This window comes from Panthera leo, chromosome F3, assembly GCF_018350215.1.
Source record: "Panthera leo isolate Ple1 chromosome F3, P.leo_Ple1_pat1.1, whole genome shotgun sequence".
NCBI lineage: Eukaryota > Metazoa > Chordata > Mammalia > Carnivora > Felidae > Panthera > Panthera leo.
The window spans coordinates 5,467,837-5,488,923 of record NC_056696.1 but is presented as its reverse complement, the minus strand read 5'-3'; the positions used below and the strand labels follow the sequence as shown (position 1 = coordinate 5,488,923).

Genomic DNA, 21,087 nt, shown 5'->3' with positions numbered 1-21,087 from the left:
GAAAGAAAGGAATGTGTCATAGGGGTTTAAAAACACCAAACGTAGACTCTAAATAGCCAGAGCCCAAGGAAGTCTAGACTTGGGGAATATGTGTGTGTGTGTTTTCCTAGCTCCAAAACGGGTACGAAAAAACTATTTAAAAGTTCCTCCAGAAGCCGTGGCATGATTCTTTAGAAATAGATACGGAACGTATTACATTTTAAACACGTACGAATTCTGAGAGCTGTGTATCTGAAATCTTTTAAGAACACGTGGCTCTTTTCAGAAAATGTTATTTGAGTCTTTTCCATTTGAGAAATATTTTAGGTACGAGATCAGCTAATAGATAACATCACCGATGAAAAAGTCCTGTAGCATTTATCATTAAAACGTGTCTGAGACATTTTAGGGATTCTGAAAACATTCCCAGTAGAGACACGTGAACGGTGATCTCTTCCTTAAGGCTTAGCAAGCTATGGAATAATGGCATTTCATTCTACCAGCCTTTTAATTGTGAACCAACACGGTCAGTTTTTATAGTGACTTAATTCACTTTGTAAAAACCCCTGGGCTGTAGTAATTTCTTCCACACTCACTGCACGTAGGATTATTGCATTAGAAATGTGATTTTTAAATGGCTGAGGCTAGTAATTTGTCAGCATTTGGAAGGATCAAGTCAGTAAACTTGAGGCAACATCAGTTGCTCTCTGGCATATCCCAGATTGTGTCATTCATTGGCTGATGCTAATGGTGATGCTTACTGTCCTTAGCGTGTGCTGGGCGCTCTACTCCGATATACCCCTCCCCCACGTCCATCTACCAAATCTATAGGAAAACAAAGATGAACCCGATTTCCTTACCCCGGAAGTCCAAGTGATCCACGTGGTTCAGATCACAAACCGAAGCATGAGTAAAGATGCCAGGAATGGAGAAATCCAAGGACGCTCCCCCCCCCCCCCCCCCAAATCCCTTGGGTTTTTGTTGGTTCAACTGCCCGAGTGGGAGACACCCCCCCCCCTCCCCCCCGCCTGGAGATTATTTTCATTCGTTATTTATTATTGTGATTATTTTTCCCCGGGCTCCCAGATGGTAACATCGCTTTTAGGCTCTGGGGGCAGCGGGTGGTGGGAAAAATACGTGGGGCTGTGGGGATTCGGAGCTGCTTAATTTTCTTGGCTGGAGTGTACCGCAGGGGGACAAAGGACTTCCTCATATTCATAACCGTTCAGTTGAGACTGTTGCCTGTCCCTTCTGAGAACACCCGGTTGGAGGGCCCTGCACGGACCTTCTGGGAGGAAGAGCCCTTCAGGGGGACGTCTCCGCACCACCTCAGTAAGGCTGCCAGAGTTCAAGTCTGTCCCGTCCCGGCAAAGATTGCAAGTTGGCTGGCGTGTGTCAGGGTTCACGGTCTCTTTTCAGGGATACAGACCGCTTTCCTTTTTACTATCTTGAGTCACAGGCTGACCATAGCATCTTTTCTTTAACCACCCCCCCTCCTTTTTTTTTTTGTTTTGTTTTGTTTTTTAAGCCTCCTGTATCGTCTTCCTGTGGCAAAGCAGCCCTGTTCAGATGGGTTCCCACTGACCTTTCATACTTAACTTAGACCAGTCAGAGATCTCTTAAAGTGCATTTACGAAGGTGCCCGAGGACCTGGAATAAACCCGTATCCCTAAGTTACTTAAAAAATGTTGATCAAAATAGTAAATCAGTCTGTATCTGTCATTCTGCTTACCCACCGCCTGTGGGATGCTCCGGGACCCATCTGAGAAAGTTGGATGTCAAGTTCATGGTTACAAAGGCTGTCTGTCTGTCCAGCACATCCAGCTTTCAGAGGAATCTGCCTTTGTTTTTGTTGAGGGTTTGTATGCTTTCCTTTTTAAAATTTAGATACCAGATCCACTGGGAGGTTACTTTGGTGTATAATGGAAGGTATAGATCAATTTTATCTTTTTCTAAATGTCTATCCAGTTGTCAGCAGACCCTTTATTAAAACATCCATCTTCCACCCACTGATCTGAGACACCGTCATTGTCATAAAACAAATTTTCAGTTGCACTTGGTCTGTTTATGGACCTTCTGCCATGTTCTGTTTATCTGGTTCTTCGTGTGCCAGTTCCGCACTCTTTTAAATATAGAATCTTTGTAGTAAGTTTTAATATTTGGTAGGGCTTGCCCTCCCTCTCCCAAACAGTGCCTTTCCTTTCTGGGAGTTTCCTGGTTACTCCTCATGTTTTCCTGTATGAACTTTATTTTTTTTTAATTTTTTTTTAATTTAAAAAAAATTTTTTTTTTTCAACGTTTTTTTATTTATTTGTGGGACAGAGAGAGACAGAGCATGAACGGGGGAGGGACAGAGAGAGAGGGAGACACAGAATCGGAAACAGGCTCCAGGCTCTGAGCCATCAGCCCAGAGCCTGACACGGGGCTCGAACTCACGGACCGCGAGATCGTGACCTGGCCGAAGTCGGACGCTTAACCGACTGCGCCACCCAGGCGCCCCTATTTTTTTTTTAATTTTTAAAAAATGTTTATTTGTTTTTGTGGGGGGGGGGAGAGAGAGCGAGCAGGCGTGCACAAGCTGGGGAGGGGCAGAGAGAGAGAGGGAGACACAGAATCCGAAGCAGGCTCCGGGCTCTGAGCTGTGAGGACAGAGCCTGACGCGGGGCTCGAACTCACGAACCGTGAGCTTAATGACCTGAGCTGAAGTTAGACGTTTAACCAACTGAACCACCCAGGTCCCCCCCACCCCCCATATGAACTTTAAAATCAGCTTGCCTAACTCCAGAAAAATATTTATTTTAATTGGGACCATGCTAAGTTTATATGTTAACCTGGGGGGTATTTGGTATCTTTTTTTTTTTTTTTTTTTTTTTTTTTTTTTACAGTCTTGGAGTCTTTTATTTTATTTTTTTTACACTTATGCCATGAGTCCATAGGGAATGGGTTCCAACAGCTCAGGCTCCTTCCCGGTGGTTCTCACAAAGTGTGCTTCTCTGGGTGGGGCAGGGTGGCACTTCAGCTGAACCCAAGTACCTTTCTCCTTGGCTTCCTTCTGTCTCTGATCATTTTCCTTCACACGCTTCAGGAACCTATCTCGGCCCCTTGAATGCTTAATGTGCTCAATACGTACATTAATTCTCTTAGCGAGAGTCTTGCCCCTCACTTGTTTGTTTCCAACAGTGACAACAGCATGCCGGGTGACGTCGTAGACTCTTCCAGTTTTGCCTTGGTGACATTTGTGGGGCATTCCTTTTTCAACAGTGCCCATTCCCTTGATGTCCACAGTATCGCCTTTCTTGTAGATTCGCATGTATGTTGCCAAAGGAACAACTCCATGTTTTCTAAAAGGCCTAGAGAACATCTAGCGGGTACCTCTCCTCTTTCCCTTTGTGTTGGTCGTTTTGGCGAATTGCCGGAAGATGGCAGTTCTGGCCGAAAGGTAGTATTTGGTATCTTTATGATGTTGAATCTTTCCCAAGAACAGGAAGTGTCATTCCATTTGAACAAGTCTACTTTTCAGCAATTTAATTAGTCAGTCAATTAATTAATTAAGAGGGGGGGCAGAGCAGAGGGAGAGGGAGAAAACTTAAGCAGGTTCCATGCTCAGTGCAGAGCCCGGCGCGGGGCTCGATCCCGTGACCCTGGGCTCATGACCTGAGCTGAAATCAAGAGTTAGGCGCACAGTCTACTGAGCCACTCCGGTGCCCCACTTTTCAGCAATTTTTAAAGGTTTTTTTTCTCCTGTAGACTTTGTGCATTTCTTGTTAAATTTGCCCTTAGATATTATATCTTTTATTGCTGTTACAAACGAACATCTTCTCTTCTAATTGAGGCTTGTTTATGTATAAGCAGGATATTGATTTATATGTTAACTTTATGTCCTGTTGCTTTATTAAACTCTTTAGATGTGTTTCTCAGTTTTTAAAACTGGTATTCTTGGGTTTTTGAAAGCATTTATCTTACAAAAGTAGAGATATCGTTAGTGTTTTCCTTTGCTGTTTTTATCCCTTTAATGGTTGTCTGTTCTTTGTTACATTGATTCACGCCCCCAGTACAGTATTCAGTGGTAGCAGATACGGTGGGAATGTGTATGGTTTTTCCCATGAAGATACTGGCTTTTGTTTTATTTTAGTTTTTTAAACTGAAAAATTTAATTTTTTAATGTTTGTTTATTTGGGGAGAGAGAGAGAGAGAGAGAGAGAGAGAGAATGAGTGAGGGAGGGACAGAGAGAGAGGGAGACAGAGAATCCAGGCAGGCTCCATCCTGTCATCGCAGAACCCAACGCAAGAGTCAGACGCTTAACCGACTGAGCTACCCAGGCACCTTCCCCCCTTTTTAAAAATGTTTATTTATTTATCTTGAGAGAGAGAGAGATGTTGGCTTTTGAACTAAGGTGTACGTATAGTTTTACAAATTAAGGAAGTACCCCATTCTTATTTGATTTAGGAATGGGCCCTATGTTTTGCCAAATGTGTTTTCAGGCTTTAGGGAGGTTGATCATATGATTTTTCTCCTTCAATCTATTTTTTTTTAATCAAAAGTTAAAAAAAAATTACTTTTGAGAGAGAGTGAGAGACAGAGAGTATAGGTGGGGATAGGGTTTTTGTTATTGTGGGTCTGATTTTTGAGAAAGGTTGTGGATAACAAAACTGCTTTGGGCTCTGTGGAGCTTGAAGCGGGATGCTCCCATGGGTTCCAGGAGCATTCAGAGCTAGAGACGTGAGTCTGGGAGATGTTGGCTCGGGGAGGGTGGTGGGATCCCCAGAGTACAAGCTGTCCCTGGAGGATGTTAGAACACAGAGCTGTGGGACCCACGGACATTGAAGGCACAGACAGCCTGAGGAGCCGGGAAGAGAAATCAAGGAGAGGCCAGAAGAAGGGGAGGAAAATAGGAGACAGTGGATTCCTGGAAACAGAGAGGAGGTAGGAGTAGGGGTGGTAAAGGCAGATGCCTTGCAGAGATCGAGGAGGTAAGGACTGAGGTTTCCCTTGATTTAGCAACTAGGAGGCGGCTGGGAATCTTTGTTAGAAGAGTTTCTGGTGCCTGGAGAGAAGCAGGCAATGACGTTGTGTCCAGGAGTGGATGGAGGGGTGAGGGCAGTTGAGGTAGCATTTGAGTTGTTGACAACACTAAGAGGTTAAGAGAGATCCATTTTTGAGGCGCTTAAGAAACTTGACGTTAAAAGTGAAGATCTGGGGTCAGCAAACTTGGGTGGAAAATCAGATTACATCACTGTGTGACCTTGAGCACAGCCTTTCTGAGCTTGGTTGTTCTTCGTCCATACAATGGCAGCAATGATAGGACCCCCACCAGGGTCGTTGTGAGGGCCAGTGAAATGTGCGAGGTGATATTCAACCATCGCTTTGTTTTCGTTCCAATGACTTTGTCCAGGAAGGTGAATTTTATGCAAGGCCCCCCTCTCTCTCTTCCCTCCCTCTGTTCCTTCCTTCCTTCCTTCCTTCCTGCCTTCCTGCCTTCCTTCCTCCCTCCCTCCCTCCCTCCCTCCCTTCCTCTCTCTCTTCATTTTGCCAGTGTCTGACAGCAAAAACGAGAAAGCAGCGGTCAGAGAAAGTGGAACCATTCAGCTCCTCTCCTTTTCCATTTCCTCACCTCCACGTGAACAAAGCACTTAATGCATTCCCCTCTGGGTGACTCCACAGAAAATTTGGGGGTGCTCAGTTGACCAAAATCGCCACTGCTTTTAGTTGAGATGGCCTGAATAGGGGTGGAGATTCCTTGTCACGGATGGAAATCCCTGCCTTAAGCCCCGCCCCTCAGGAGGCCCCCCCCCCCCCCCACCAGGGAGCATCGAAAACCTAGTAGTTAGCACTTCTGCCCAGGAACGAAGGAGAGCCTGGCTCCCCCCTCACCCCCCCACCCGGATCTGGGCAGCACCAGGAATTTGGGCTTATCTGCCTTCCCATCCAGCTTTATCTTTCTCAGACAGTTTTCTTTGCAGTTATGCTTTGCTGATCCTATCGCATCGATTCCAACCAGACCTCTCGGAGAAGTCTGGAAATAGAGACACCCTCCCCCACCAAGCGGTATTTCCTGCACACATCTCAGCTGGCAGAGGGTTCTTGTAAACTCTTACCCAGGAAGGGTCGATATTCCTGTGCTGCTACGTGGGCTAACGTATCAGAAGGCTCTGGGGTAGAGTGAATTCTTTTGATAAGCAGAACCATATCTAAGTATATCTTAAGTGTAATAGACCACGTTGTACCTCTGAGGGGCTATTTTGATTCGTGGTTTCTGCTTAATGGAGTTTAAGTTCAATATTTTGCCAGCCACACAAAGTTTTTGGAAAAAGGCTTAGCTGTCAACCCACAGCATGGTTTAAAAACCTTTGATAGTCCTTATGCACAAAATGTCTTTATTTTTAAACCGTGAGCTGCAAATAATAAGTTAAAAATGTACTCTGCCACCACAGAAGTGACAAAATGTGGACTTTCATTACTTCTTTATCTCATCTGAGTGATGTCTGAGACTTACAATTGCTAATTCAGGACTTCCCCCCCACCCGAAGTTAACATAGGAACTTAAAGAGCTGAGATTTTCCTCGGGTATGATTCCATTTTTTTTTTAATTAGCAGTGATAAGCGGCTACACTTCCCGGGGAAAAAATACCGTCTTATTTATAGCGGTCGCTTTCCTTGGGGTTGGAATTCACTGTTTCTCTACGCCCTGCTCCACCTAAATGGTGGTTTCACGCAGCCACAGGAGACTTACTTATTAACTGAGTAAGACACCAATAACAACAACCCTCAACTGTTGAGCTCTCTAACCAAGCGGCTACACAGAAATTAAACAGCTGAATCCAGGCAAACAGCTAGCAACCACCATTGTCTAAGAAAAATAATCGGCCTCCTGGCTCAGTTGTGTGTCTTTCCAGAGAGGGACGTCCTGGTCCTGAGCGTGGCAGCTGACAGTGACCTGGGGTGCCCTCCCTGCTGCCCCAGCGGTGAGCGGGAGCGTCACATCTCTGCCAAGCCAGGCAGCATGGCGATGGGGCCAAGGGGTGGACGGGAGGAGGACGGAAAGGGGAGGAATAAGATAAGGGGACGAGGAGGAGGAAGGACGAGAGGGGGCGAGAGAAGCAGCAAAATAAAGGGCTGGTGGTTGGTAAGCATCTCAGGTTGACTATAGTCCCAGATTGTTTTTTTTTTTTATTAAAAAAAGTTTTTTTTATACATTTATTTATTTTTGATAGAGCACAAGCAGGGGAGCAGCAGAGAGGGAAGGAGACACAGAATCCAAAGCAGGCTCCAGGCTCTGAGCTGTCAGCACAGAGCCCACCGCGGGGCTTGAACTCACAAACTGTGAGATCGTGACCTGAGCCGGAGTCGGCTGCTTAACCGACTGAGCCACCCAGGTGTCTCCAATCCCAGATGTTTAGAGGAGAGAGGACCGTCCTTAGACAAGGGGACAGAGATGCAATCTTGTCTCCAGCACTAATTAGCACGGTGATCTTGGGCCAGCCGGCCAGCCAGCCGGTGCTTCATTTGTAAACCAAGAGGGCCGGAGTCAGTGGCCTCTGCGGGTCCCTGTGAAGCCGGAGAGGAGCCCCGACACTGTGAGCCCGGTCCTTGCTCCCAGAGTCCAGACGGATAAGCTTGGCAAGGCTCTCGATGGATTTCGGGCTGAACCAGGAGCCTGGAGCTGTTCCGTGGGCGGCCCCGTTTGTGGGCCTCCCACCCTCGGCCGGCCAGGCCTGTCCTCCTCGTTCGCCCGTCCAGACAGAGGTGCTCAGCACCGCCATCCCCGACCTGTCTATGTCTGGAGTTCGGGTCATCAGCCGACGGACAAGACTCTTCCTGTTTCTTCAAAACGCTGTTTACTTTATTGTCTTCTGTGTTTGTATGCAGAAATAAACTTGGGCAGACAGAAGGACAATAGGTTTTATAAGAGCACTTTGGTAAGGAACGTTTGAGAAAAAATATCGCCTTAGGTATAAAGACTGCTTATAGTTGTTGGGTTTTTGTTGTTGTTGTTGTTTTTTTTTTTTGCTTGTAGTTTTACAGGAAAAAAATCTGCCGTCCTGATTAGGATTTAGAAATAAATTTTTAAAAATTAATTAATTTATTTAGAGAGGGAGAGAGAAAGAGAATCCCAAGCAGGCTTCACGCTGTCAGCGCGGAGCCCGATGTGGGGCTCGAACCCACGAACCGTGAGCTCATGACCTGAGCAGAAACCAAGAGTCAGACCCTTAACCCGCTGAGCCACCCAGGCGCCCCAGGGTTTAGAAATAATTTGCGGGGAGTTCATCTTGGGTGGCAGTATAGGGACATCCGAACTCCAGACATTTTATTTGTCCTTCTTTTAAAAAAATTCTACCTCTAGATTTTTTTTTCTGAAACCTTTTCGCCCTCTTTGATTTCTCCTTCTTCCCTTTGCTCTTACGGGCACCTAGCCGGGGCCATACTTGTTGAGACCAGTATTCACGCCCCCCCATGCCGTGTGCACGACTCAGGTGTGACAGACCTGCAGTGTGGCAGCGTGGTCTCTGTGGGAGGCAGCGGGTCGCCACGGGCTGAGTCCACAAGATCCGTTCGTTTTTGATCCATTTCGTTTTCCTTCCTGAACCACTCACCCAGCTTGTCCTTAAAGTGTCTGCTTGCCGTGAACCGTTCCCCGAACTCCTGTTTCGACTAGAATCACTTTGCATCGTAGTCTGAACGCAGCTCAGGGAGCATGGCTGTTAGGAGCCCAGCTTCGTGTGGACTTGAGCTGCGCTAGAACTTCGGTGCAGGGACAGTGGAGAGCAGGGACAGAGCAGGGACAGAGCACCCCTTGTCCCTTCTCGTTCTTGCACTGGGCGCGGGTGCGCGTGTGCATGTGGATCGTGCTTCCCGATACCGTAGCCTTTGTTTTGCCTCTGGTTCTTGTCCCCCGGAACTTGCCCGGGTTCCTATTTGTGAAATTCCCCAGGAGCTTTTCTACCCTCCCGGGCTGTGCGTGTGCACACTGCGCGGGGGCCGCGAAGGGAGCATCCGGGCTGGTAACGCGGTGGACATCCTGTCTCAGGTTTCAGACGTTGTCAGGCCCAAGCTTTTATGGGAGGTCAAGGCAGCTAATAAAGCGGTCTGTGCGATTAAAAGGGCATCGAGCAGGGAGGGATGGCAGACCGTCGCGGCAGCCGGCGGGCGCAGGCAGGGCTGACAGCTGCGAGCCCGCTAATGATGGCTTTACGAGCATTTTTGCAGCCAGGGTGGTAAATGCAATACAAAGACCTGGTTTTAATATGCCCAGTCAAGCTCTCTGCTTCCCACTCGGGGAAGGGAGTTGCTGGCTGTGGGCTTTTTTGCGGCCGTAGTTGGTGCTAATTCACTTTTCTATGGAGTGTTCCTTGTTACTAGTGATTCTCTGTAATGGCCCTTTTCGGTGGGCGGGAGGAGATAACAGAGTGATGGAGAGGTTTAGGGGGCTGCCGAGGGTCACCCAGAAAAACCTCGGGCTCCTGACGCTCCATCAGGCTCGAATAGGATTTACGTATGCGGCGGTTTTGACCGTGTGGATCTCCCGGACTCTGAGCCCGGGAGCAGAGTCATCTGAGGTTTGGTACCTGTGCACCCAGTAGGCAGTCTTTCTTTCTTTTTTTTTTTTTTTTGAATATGTGAATTCTCTGAGGACTTCTGGATTTTTTGGGAAAAAAAAATCTCCTTTCCACTTCTGTGTTACGGTGACGTCACGGGGGACCAGGGAGGAGGCCGACAGAGGAGGGGGATGCTGGCGGGGTGCGGCGAGGAGGGCCGTGATGCCTTCCCACTGACGTGGCCTCCTGTTCTAGAGGGTGGCAGTCCACAGGATGAAATGGGAGAGCGGCTCATTCACCCGCGTGGGTCCTGGCCTAGGTGTTTATGGATTGGTTGGTTTAGAGGTCCTTGAGTTTCTTGCGGGTTGAGATGCCCTCGTTCTGGCTCGATGTCCCCTGGTTGTATTCACTTCTGGTCTTGCAGAATAACGGAACGTGGGAATGCTCCCTGGATGCTTAGGGTGGTCCCAGTTTTCCAGGGAGGAAACTCACCTTCACTGGACAGAACTAAGCTGAGAGGCCCATGTCCTCAGACACCGGCCCCCCGGGTTTCATTTCTCCCTTCATCTGATCGTGGATTTGTACAGTTGAGGCTGTGCTGCCACCGTTATTTGGTGAGATGGTGACACACAGTCACGTCCAGGCTGGAAAAGCCCTTTCCCTTCAAGGCTTGGAACAGCCACAGTTCAGAGGGGAGAAATGCCATAGGCTGGTTTCAGGTCCTTCGGGGTATAGTCGCAGAGAAGTGAGATGGTTTTTTCCAAAGGCATGAATGGGGTCATGCTGGTTCTGAACAGAAACAGTAGTGTTCACCGCTCCATGTTAGGTCATTTTAGAAGGATCACGAACTTTCCAGAGCTTCTTTGTCACCCTCACGCACGGCGACATTCAATATACTATGTCAGATTAAATGAACGCCGTTAATTTTTAATGTTATATGTCACCTCTACTCCTGGAGACGTCGGAATATCTTTTGGAGTCATTAGCATTTTGTAATCATAGAACAATAGCACAGAAGGAGGCTTAGAGGTGATGTGGCGTTGGGTGGCTTTTGTTAGGAAAAGCCTGGTTCCTGCAGCCAGACCACGGGGCTTTGAATCTTTGCCGTGTCGTTTGCCCGCTCAGTGGACTTGGAGAGGCACGTTCCTGCTTTCCGCCTCAGTTTCCTGGCGTGAACAGGAATAACTGCTTCACAGGCATGTTCTGTCTGGCACATGGTAGGCGTTCATTAAATATTAGCATCCAAACTGCCATTTTCTAATTTTTAGAAAAAAAATTTAAATTTATTTTTTGAGACAGAGAGACAGAGCATGAGCAGGGAAGGGGCAGAGAGAGGGAGACACAGAATCCGAAGCAGGCTCCAGGCTCCAGGCTCCGAGCTGTCAGCGCAGAGCCTGACGTGGGGCCCGAACCCACGAACTGTGCGATCATGACCTGAGGCCAAGTCGGACGCTTAACCGACTGAGCCACCCAGGCACCTTAAACTGTCATTTTCTAGAAGAGACAAGTAAAACTTACATCTCTAGATGGGGGGGGGGGGGGGGGCCTCCTGACCCCAGGGTTCATTGCACACAATTAACATCCAGGGTGTTTATTTTCCATTCTGTCGTTAGCCACGTCTGTCCATCTCTCCGTTCATCTGTCTGGTCTGGCCAACATTTCTTTGGCCGTGACTGTATAGGTGTGTGGTCCCCGGATTTGGTGCCGGGACAGGAAGGTGGTGAAGACAGAGCCCTGCCTTTGAGCCTCACAGCCCGGGGATGGGGGGTCGCTGCGCTGACTGCTGCCATGTCTCTTCCACGGCATCCCTGGCGGAGATGACATGGCTGGCTGTGGAGTGGGATGGAATGGTTTCCAGGAGAGGTGACGCTCGCCTGGATGAGTAGGAACTAGTGGGTGAAGGCTGAAGGAGGCAAGGTCTTGGCCCCCCCCCTTTCCTCTCTTCTCTTAGAAGAAGACTGGCCATGGGCAGCTGGGAGCCCGCCAGCTCCTCTCTCCCGTCTGCTGTGGGACGGTGCGCGTCCCGGGCAGGGGTCACATTCCCCTGCTCCCTAGGAACCGGTCCAAGCGGCAGATCTCTGTGTGCCTACACCAGAAAGTTTTACACAGGCCATCGTCATCATCACTGAGTAAATGCATGACGGCGGGCAAAGAACTCTTTTTGAGGGCAGCACGTTCAGTGCTCCCCCGTGTAATGGTCATTCGTATGTTACTGTAATTATATCGCACGGTTTGCAGTCAGCTAAAACAACCCGACTCATTAGGTCTTGGGTACCTATGTACCGCAGTATGTTCCATGGCTGCGTAACTTTTCCAGATCTGCCGTCACATTTTGCGCGTGTTGCTTTTTGGGAGTTAGACCGAATGGGCACCTTTAAAGATTAGATAGGTTAATACAACCTGATTTTATATAGCTGCTTTTTTTCAGGCTACTGTACTGGGTGGGCCTTTGCTTCCATTCAACAACTATTTGTACAGCAGGTGGCTCGTGCCAGGCACTGTTCTAGGCCTCGGGGCCCCTGATCGATGTCACCAGAGTCTCCCTGCCTGCTCTTTTCTGGCGCAGTGCTGATCGGAGTTTGTGGGACTTCGGGGGTTAGCAAGATACTCGCCTTTTTTAGAGCTGACACTTCCCCACAGCATCTATATCACACTATAAAGCTCATGGGGCATCCGGGTGGCTCAGTCCGTTGAGCGTCGGACTTTGGCTCACGTCATGATCTCGCGGTTTTTGGGTTCGAGCCCCGTGTCGGGCTCTGTGCTCACAGCTCGGAGCCTGCTTGGGATTCTCTCTCTCTCTCCCCACCCCCCTGCTCCTCCCCTACTTGTGCTGTCTCTCTCCAAAAAAAAAAAAACAAAACAAAAAAACCCACTATAAACCTGTTAAGCTTCTCTTGCAAAAGCCTCCTTCAGACCATTCTCATGGACTCTGGCTAACTGGGAGTTTCTTTCGGTGGCTTCCTGCTCATTCCTTACTGCCTTTCCTGCTTCGGACTTCCCACAGGGTGAAAAGCTACAACAGTGGCTTTTGTCTGCAGCAAGGCCATCGATGGCACAGGAACCGCTTTCAGATGCTGCTGATGTGGCCCAGACTCAGTATCATGACCCAGAAGGTGAAAGGCTACCTATTCCATTACAACCTAGAGCCTGTCCGCCTCCAGACTTGAGTGCGTTCCGGCAGAGAAAGGAGGACGGATAGGGTGACACGCACCCATTAGATAGCAGCTAGAAGTAGGTGTGGGAAAATATAAGAGTGGAGCTCCGGTTTCTAGAAGCGTCTTTGTAAAGGGCGTTACTGAAGTTAAATACAAGAATGTCAACGATGCCATCCCGTAGTCCTGGAGTATGAGGTGCGTATGTGTAAAGTCTGTTTGCATATGAGCCGTGAACATATAGGGTAGATAATACATGTGAATTACAAAGAACTGGGTTCAGACGCGGGAGTTTTTTTCTCTCTGTGCTGCAGTTTCGAGAAAGGGTGAATTCTTAGTCACATCGTTTAGCTCTACCAAAAAGGAGTGCGGGTCTGAAACAATCTTAGAAGACTGAAACACACTTCCTTTCCAGGTCTCGGGGTCAAGCCTCGTTCCCTTTGGGTGGCTGGCAGGTCACCTGTGCCGTGGGCATGGTTGCGACGGGTGGCTCAGCGGGGTGGCCACTTGAACACGCAGCCCCAGAACAGGGAGCCGGGAAGAGGGAAGTTACGTTGGAGGCCGGACTGCCTTCCACCTGGTTCTCCCTGTAAATACCAGCCAAGGGCATTTCCATTGGCTGAGATCCTTTGAGATTCTGTCCAGTAGAGATTTGAGGGGGAAAAAAAAAACCCCAGAAGGTACAAAAAATTAGAAGAATTTTGTGGCAAGATGTAGAAAGTCACTGAGTCCAGCCATGATCCAAAAATAGCAAGGAGGCCGTGATCTGAGTTCTAAGGTCTCTGTTATTGCATTAATGTTTCCTTAAAAGCCTCCTTTTGTTCTATTCTTTTTTTTTTCTTTTTTTACTGTTCATTTATTTATTTATTTTGAGAGCGAGAGAAAGAATGCGATCAAGGGAGGGGCAGAGAGAGAGGGAGAGAGAGGATCCCAAGCAGGGTCCACGCTGCCAGCACAGAGCCTGACTTGGGGCCCGAACTCACGAAACCTGAGATCACGATCTGAGCCAAAACCAAGAGTCAGACGCTCAACCGACTGAGCCCCCCGCCCTGGGCACCCCACATTTGTTCTATTTCTAGTTGTTTTCTCTTCCCATCTGGAGTTAGAAGGGTAGAAGCCACAAGCATAGAAGCATCGCTTTATCGAAGGTGGTGAAATTTGACCTGCAAGTGTATTCCCTGTGAGACAGTGGAATTATTTTTGGAAAAAGTATTTGTTTACGAAGAAGCAGATCTATGGTCTGTGAAGATCATACCAGAATTTCCTAGTAAGGAGAAGGTCATATTCTATGGAAGGGGATCAGAGTTGGTCAAGAAAGGTGGATCTTTAGGTCTAGCCTGGGATTTTATTTCCTTTTTTTCTTTGCATCCCAGCTGGGCATCTGGAATGTTCCGCTCTTCCCGATGGCCCTGTATGTTTGCTGTATTTCAGGGGCCAAACGCTCCGGGCCTGGTGTAATCTGCTCCCACCCCTGTTCTTCCCTTGATTAAGCTGCACGCCCTTGATGGTGGTGTTGGCTGAGGAGGGCAGAGTGCTGAAGGTCCCGACGCCTGTTGTGTAATATGCCATATTAGCTACTCCCAATGGAGAGTGATGGGAGGTGACTGGGAATCTCGTTCACGCCTTTCATGCTCAGTACAGGGCTTCGGGGACCCTCAGAGGGTCTCTCCTGCTATTAACTGTGCCTTCCACTGCCATGGCGGGGCGTACGGCTGACAGGATAGGCTGACAGGTGATGGATCCTCTGAATGTCAGGTGGTTCTTTCTGTGACTTCTGGAGGAGATTTTTAAAAATTTTTTCTTTATTTTAAATTTTTTTAATGTGTTGAGAGATAGAGACCTCAGAGCGTGAGTGGGGGAGTGGCGGAGAGAGAGGGAGACACAGAGTCCAAAGCAGGCTCCAGGCTCAGAGCTGTCAGCACAGAGCCCGACGCGGGGCTCGAACTCACGAGCCGTGAGATCATGACCTGGGCCAAAGTCGGACACTTCACCAAATGAGCGACCCAGGCGCCCCATGACTTGTGGAGGAGATATTTACTTCTCGGTAGAACATGGTGTGATGCATTGAACACTGTGTGGTACTTTTGCGAACAGGGGGTTTGCAGGGAGCTATGCAGCAGCCTCGAGGGCCGTTTGCTGTAACTTGTGCGTAGACACACAAAGGCGTGGCCGGTTCCCCCTGGTTTTGAAAGAAGGAAAACCCTGCCTTTATTGATCCCTAATTCCCCCTGAGATAACACTACCTGTTAACAAAAGAGGAGTGCCAAGCCCCCTTAGCGCTTTTCTTGGGTCAGGGGTCATGCGGAACCTGGGCCATAGTGGGTGCACTTGAGCCTGACCCATCGCTCACCAGCAGCCAGGAGAACAATGGCAGAGAGCGTGGCCTCCTGGGAGCCGTCACTACCTCACTCTCTATGATTCGTGGCCTCTTGGTTTCGGTTTTACTTGTCCCCTCGTGATGGATAATGGTGGTGGCGGTTTGGGCCTGTTTCTGATGAGTGAAATGACCCTTCACGCGAGGCTAAGCGAAGAATGCGCTCCCGAACCTCCAGAACCCTGGGTTTTCCTGTGGCGAGTTGAATGGCCTCAGGTCCTGCGTTCTCAGACCGAGAAAACGAAAGGTGTGGTGTGGGGGAATTGCAGCTTTTTGTGGCGAGAGAAGGTGGAGGGCCCGCTGGGGAGGCAGCCGGGGGCGGGGTGTGTGTCTTTGGCATCGAGGTGAGGGTGCCAGGCACCCTGATGACTCTGGGCAGAGACTACACGATTTTTGCAACTTGAGCTGCTGCTTCAAGTGATTCTAGAATGTTCAGGATGGGGCGCCTGGGTGGCGCAGTCGGTTAAGCGTCCGACTTCAGCCAGGTTACGATCTCGCGGTCCGTGAGTTCGAGCCCCGCGTCAGGCTCTGGGCTGATGGCTCGGAGCCTGGAGCCTGTTTCCGATTCTGTGTCTCCCTCTCTCTCTCTGCCCCTCCCCCGTTCATGCTCTGTCTCTCTCTGTCCCAAAAATAAATAAAAAACGTTGAAAAAAAAAAAATTTAGAATGTTCAGGAAATATGTAGAGCACCTTCGAAGTGCCGGGCATTGCATTAGGAGCTTGGAACTTTCAAGTACAACCAAATAACTGAATGTGACCTTGGGGTTGCTGTCCTGGGTTTGGGGCTGTGTTTTAAAATTAAAAAAAATTTTTTTTTAACTTTTATTTACTTTTGAGAGACAGAGAAAGAGAGCACGAAGGGGAGGGGCAGAGAGAGGGAGACACAGAATCCGAAGAAGGCTCCAGGCTCTGAGCTGTCAGCACAGGGCCCGATGCGGGGCTCAAACCCACGAACGACGACATCATGACTTGAGCCAAAGTCGGACACTTAACCGACTGAGCCACCCAGGTGCTCTGGGGCTGTGTTTGAAAAGAAGAAGAGTGCTGTCCTTAGGGGTCTGGTTTCTACTCAAGTGCTTTTTTACTTAGTCCTTTCAGTGGTGAGATTCTTGGGGTGTGTCTTTGGTCAGCTGTCTTCTTGGTGGTCTTTTTTTTTTTAATTTTTTAATGTTTATTTTTGAGAGAGAGAGAGAGAGAGAGAGAGAGAGAGACAGAGACAGAACATGAGTGGGGGAGGAGCAGAGAGAGGGGGAGACACAGAATCCAAACCAGGCTCCAGGCTCTGAGCTGTCAGCACAGAGTTCGATGCGGGGCTCGAACCCAAAAACCGCAAGATCATGACCTGAGCCGAAGTCGGACGCTCAACTGACTGAGCCACCCAGGCACCCCTGGTGGTCTGTATTCTAAGCTTTTTCTTTCTTTGTTTCTAAATGTTATATTTAATTTTGAGAGAGCGAGTGCGAGCTGGGGGCAGAGCAGAGAGAGAGGGGGGACAGAGTATCTGAAGCAGGCTCTGTGCTGTCAGCCCAGAGCCCAATGCAGGGCTCGAACTCACGAACCGTGAGATCCTGACCTGAGCCGAAATCAAGAGTCAGACACTGAACCGACTGAACCACCCAGGCGCCCCAAAGCTTTTCCTTTTTTAACTGTGGTAAAACAGACCTAAAGGTGACCGTCTTCACCACGTCCAAGTGCATAGGCCAACAGCGTTAAGCACATCCGCGTGCTGGGCAACCATCCGCCCTCAGGTCTGTCTCATCTTCCCAAACTGAAACCCTGAACCCGCTGGACGGCTCTCCATTCGGCCTTCCCTGCGCTAAGTTATTTTGAGCCAACACAGTGCTGGAAACACTCCAGAGGAATGTTCTAAGGAGAAAGACCTGAAAGATTCTTTAAGTCACCCATTCACGTATTCCTGCCTCAGACATCCCTTAAGCCCCAAATGTGTGCCACTCTCTGCGTTACGTGCTACAGATTCAAAACCAACCAGACGTTGGTCCCAAGAGCTTTTACCAACTCATGGAGGAGATAGATCGAGACTGAGTCTTCTCACATGGAAGCCGGCCATCGATGAGCTCAGAGGCCAGCTCACTGCACGGGAATGTGGGATCGTTATTTTTTTAGTAGACTCATTGAGATACAATTTACATGCCATCGTGTAAATAGTTAAAAAAAAATTTTTTTTTTTTTTTAAGTAGGATGTGGGGCTTCAACTCCCAACCCTGAGATCAAGATCTGAGCTCAGATCAAGATTCAGACGCTTAACCAAAGACTGAGCCACCCGGGTGCCCCCAAACGCACCTGTTTTGAATGTACAATCCAGTGGGTTTTAGTATATTCCCAGAATTTTGCAGCCATCAGACCCATCTAATTTTCGAACATTTCTGTCACCCCCGCTCCCCTGTCCGCCCATCTTCTGAGCCACAGGAAACCACAGATTTACTTTCTTCTTCTATAGATTTGCCTGTTCTGGACATTTCACGTACACGGACTCATGCAGTACGTGATATTTTGTGACTGGCTTCTTTTACTCAGCAGAATGTTTTCACGGTTCGCCATATTGCAGGATGGGTCAGAACACCATATTGGAGGGTGGTATTCCATTGCGTGGATACACACGCTATGTATGTGCTCATCGGCGGCTGGATACGGGTGTGATTTCCAGTTTCTCGCTATCGTGAAAAATGCTGTTACGAGCATTGGGCATCAGTCTCTGTGTGGACATATATTTTCATTTCTCGTGGGCAGATACTGAGGCCTGGAATTGCCAGTGTCCGTGGTAACTCTGCGTTTAACATTTTGAGAAACTTCCAAGCTGTTCTCCAGTGTGGCCGCCCCGTTTACCTTCCCGCCAGCAACCGATCAGATTTCCTTTCTCCACATCCTCACGGGTTGTTGCTGTGGTCCGTCTTTTTGACTCCAGAGGATGTGAAATGTCACACTGTGGTTTTGATCTGTGTTTCACTAACGACTTGTAAGGCCGGGCATCTTTTCAGATATTCATTCCCCATTCTCACGTTTTCTTCAGAGAAATGTCTAATCAAATCTTTTGCTTATTTTTTAAAAATTAAAAAAAAATGTATTTATTTATTTAGTTTATTTTAGAGAGTGGGAGAGCACAAGCAGGGGAGAGGGACAGAGGGAGGGAGGGAATCTCAAACAGGCTCTGGATTCAGCATGGAGCCCAGCACGGGGCTCGATCCCACGACCGTGGGATCATGACCTGAGCCGAAATCCAGAACTGGATGCTCAACTGACTGAGCCAATCAGGCTCCTCTTTTGTTCACTTAAAAAAAAAAATTTTTTTTTTAACATTTATTTATTATTGAGAGACAGAGGGAGACAGAGCATGAGCATGGGAGGGGCACAGAGAGGAGGAGACGCAGAATCCGAAGCAGGCTCCAGGCTCTGAGCTGTCAGCACGGAGCCTGACGTGGGGTTCGAACTCACAAACTGCGAGGTCACGACCTGAGCCGAAGTCGGACGCTTAACCGACTGAGCCCCCCAGGTGCCCCTTTGTTCATTTTTTAATTGGGCTTTTTGTTGTTGTTGTTGTTACTGAGTTGTAAGAGTACTTTATATATTCTGGATATTAGTCCCTTATCAGATACGTGATTGGCTAGTGTTTTCTCCCAGTCTGTGAGTTATCTTTTCATTTTCTTGATGATGTCATTTGAAGCGCAAACATTTTATTTGTGATGAAGTCCTAACTTACCAACTTTTCTTTTCTTGCTGTGCCCTTGGTGTCTTATCTGAGAATTCACTGCCTAACCTGAGGTCATGAAAATTCATTCTCATACGTTCTTTTAAGGGTTTGATGGTTTTAACTTCAATTTAGGTCTGTGGTCCAGTTTGAGTTAAGATCTTTCACTTTTCCTGCCGGAAAAAAATGTCCCCGGACTCATTCAGGTCTCAACAAGATCGATGTGGATTTTCTTTCACGCTCTTTAAGGTTTTAACACAGCACACCTGGTGGCCATCACATGCTGGGTGGGGTCAAGGTTGCAGAGAGTGATGTGCGAGTTGGCCGGGGTTGGACATCCTGGCAGAATCTCTAAGGCATCTTTGGACGTCTGGGAGACGGGCCACACAGGCGACTTGCAGGCAGGAGACGGGCTCCAGGACCTTGGCGCTAAGCAGAGGAAAGCTTGACCGCCTGACCAGTGTCACTGGTGACAAAGCAAACGAGCCATCGGGGAGAGACCTGGTGTCATGGCACGATGAAGTTGCTGTGGCACCTGGGCAGCCTGCCAGGCAAGCTGTCACAGGGCAGACAGTGATCAGGACTTTTGCTGGCGTGCTGTCATGGAGTTAGTTGATAAAACTCTCTCTCCATTCTCACTTTCAGTGTTTTTTTGTTTTTTTTTGACATCCTGCCCTTCCCTCCTGCAGAAGGGACCTACTTTCCTTCCTTCCTTCCTCCCTCCCTCTTTCTTTCTTTCTTTCTTTCTTTCTTTCTTTCTTTCTTTCTTTCTTTCTTTCTTTCTTTCTTTCTTTTTGAGAGAGAGTGCCAGCGGTGGAAGGGCAGAGGGAGGGGGACGACAGAGGATTCGAAGCTGGCTCTGTGCTGACAGTAGTGAGCCCAACACAGGGCTCGAACTCATCATGAACTGCGAGCTCGTGGCCTGGGTCAAAGTTGGACATGCAACCGACTGGCGCCCCCGACCCAGGAGCTCTCTTAAGCACACCTTTGGTTTTCTTCCCAAGTCCCCCAAGGATCAGCTATAACTTTTGAGGAAGTGGGGGGAGGTGAGCTGCTACGCTTAGTTGTACCAAAAACCAAGGCGAGTGGCATAGGATAGAAGTCACTAGATGCATTGACCTCATTGGATGTTTCCTCCTGAGGCATGAATCATAAAAGCAAATTGAGAGGTAGCCTGTCAAGATGAACGTTAACTTTGTAACTTGAGCTCCAGGCCAGGTCTGAAAACAACTTTGGGCACATTGCCGGAAACAGCTTAGCCCCCCTGGCAGACTGAGCGATCATGGAGAGCAGGGGTTGGTCTTAGGTGCTGACCTCGATGTTAAACACAGATTGTCATCACACACAATTACACACCCCTTGCTCATACTCTCCGGGGAATTTCTGGTCCCCGTTTCATGTTCTTCCATTCACCACTTCAGTTTACACTCTTGGGGGAAAGTACTGAAGATCAAACGTGGCCATCTCTCCTGCATGACAATACGAAGAGAGCCAATATTTAAAACTCTGAGTTTGTGTAACAAACCAAATATGGAGTACCAGTTCTCATCGCGAAATGCTATATCCATGGTTTACCTTTTGAGAGAAACTTCCCCTTGGTGCAACTGAAGTGAGCTTTTCAGGAATTCTCTCATTAAGTATGCAAGTGCACCTGTACCTTCTATCTCCCAGGGTGTAGACAGAGGCTGCGTAATACCTAGTAGATGGTTGTTAGCAAATGTGGCTGTTTGGTTTCTTCCTCCTAAGCCCGAGAGAACTGACACGTGTTTATTACTGCTGCAGTCGATAGAGATGTATTATTGGACACGTCTCTTGTTTGCACGGCACAAGTCTGTCCAAAGCACCGACTTAAACCTTTCTGTGGGTGTTTACATCCCAGTACAACGGGAAACCATATGATTCTAGATTGGAATCCAAGACACTCAGACCCGCAGATAATTTTCAGAGCCAAATTTTTTGTATTGCTTCTCTGGGATTATGCTAATCACCCGATTCAAATTCAGTTCAACCCACATTTTTGAGAGCCCGCTGTGTGCTGAGGCAGTAGAGATACTCGATAAGATGTGTTTCCAGCCTTGAAGAAGAATCTAAAGAGAGGAGAGTCTGGACAATATCCAGAGATGCGTATTGTGTTGGGACTAAGTCAACGTAAACATCCTTTCTTAGGTCGTCTCGTTACTCTGAAAGTCAGCTCTGTTCTCCATCAGCGAACACCGTCATCTGTCTTTTCTCTTTGCGAAGCCTGAGGGGTGGCAGGCACATTGCAAGCCTTTGTCACAGGAGTGGGCAATCATCTGATATTGTAATGACCAACATCAAGAATTCCACTTGCCACCAGGGGTGCCT

The 21,087-nt window shown here is 48.4% G+C and overlaps 1 protein-coding gene and 1 pseudogene across 1 annotated transcript in view; one reads left to right on the top strand and one right to left on the bottom strand.

The window, feature by feature from the left end:
• Window positions 1-21,087, top strand: part of KIF26B (kinesin family member 26B) — a 464,762-nt gene that overhangs the window by 6,200 nt on the left and 437,475 nt on the right. The gene's annotated exons all lie outside the window — the stretch shown is intronic.
• LOC122211746 overlaps window positions 2,897-21,087 on the bottom strand; it is a 40,489-nt pseudogene continuing 22,298 nt past the window's right edge.